The sequence below is a fragment of the Octopus bimaculoides genome, chromosome 6 (assembly GCF_001194135.2).
Source record: "Octopus bimaculoides isolate UCB-OBI-ISO-001 chromosome 6, ASM119413v2, whole genome shotgun sequence".
NCBI classification, from domain to species: Eukaryota; Metazoa; Mollusca; class Cephalopoda; order Octopoda; family Octopodidae; genus Octopus; species Octopus bimaculoides.
This window is the reverse complement of record NC_068986.1, coordinates 15,645,284-15,646,714: the sequence shown is the minus strand read 5'-3', so window position 1 is coordinate 15,646,714 and position 1,431 is coordinate 15,645,284.

Sequence of the window (1,431 nt, the reverse complement as noted above, 5' to 3'; positions counted from 1 at the left end):
GACAGAATCTATATATATTGCACGACAGAAATAATTAAACTTTATTCCATAAGGTAAGTAGACATTCGCATAATATTTGCATCTACAGTTATATGTCTTTTTGCACTTTCTAATTACATATGCAATTGTCTTCGTTCCAGCACACGATCTCAGATCAGGTCACTTGCTATGCAAGTACATCTCCGTAATTACATAGACTTATATGTAAACATGTGATATGTTTATTTTTGTAGGTGTGTAATTCCTTTGTAAGCTCCTATATTTCTTAAAAACATCAACCTACGTATGTATCTTGCGTAACTTTATCCATCTACCTACGTATCTATATATTTGAATGCATATATATATATATATATATATATATATATATATATATATATATATACGTGTGTGCGTGTGTGTGTGTGGATGTATGTATATATCTATGAGTGTGTGTGTACGTGTGTGAGTGTGTGTATATGTGTGTTTGTGCATATGTATCTATGTGTGTGTACGCGTGTGTATGTAGATGCTTATATATAAATATGTGGGTGTGTGTGTGTGTGTGTCTGTAAATAGTTGGAATTTACAAAAAAAACTAAGATGAAGACATGTGTATAAAAAACACACAGATATATTAGTTTAACGCTCGGGAAGGTGAGGAATTTTTTTTTACAATTCGAGCCTACGCTCTTCAACAGAAAGGGGCACGAGAAAATAAACAGAGAGAGAATACAAAAAGAAAGCTTTAGTAGCTAGCGGTCAATCATGGCGATGGCCAGACAGAGGTTGTCAGACAGTAGTGCTATGAAGAAGGGGAGATAATATACACAGATTTATACACTCACACACATAAACATATATTTTAACTATTTTACAATCAATTCATCTATCCTTCCATCTTTCTACCTATGTACTCTGTAACATTTACAATACATCTACTCAACTCAGGCACATCGATGACACTGTTCGTATTTGTCACAACCGAAATCATATATATTACATATGCGTACATAGGCCTGTGTCTTCTTTTCTTTACTATTTTATAGTGTGTTCATGCTTTTGTAAATGCAATCAACTTCTTTCAAATTCATACCTGCAATAAAGAATTCGCATTGAATATGCGATGGAAGTCTAAACGATGAAGGGCTTCCGAAATTTGACTGCTGGATATAATTACATTATTTACATTTGACGGACATTTGTCCTCATCTTCTTTTTTGTTAACACAGCATTTCGGCTGATATACCCTCTAGCATTCATCAGGTGTCTTGGGGAAATTTCGAACCTGGTTTTTCGTTCCTAAGGTATTTTTCGGTGTTATTATTATTATTATTATTATTATTATTATTATTATTATTGTTATTATTATTATTATTATTATTATTATTATTATTATTATTATTATTATTATTATTATTATTATTATTATTATTATTATTATTATTATTA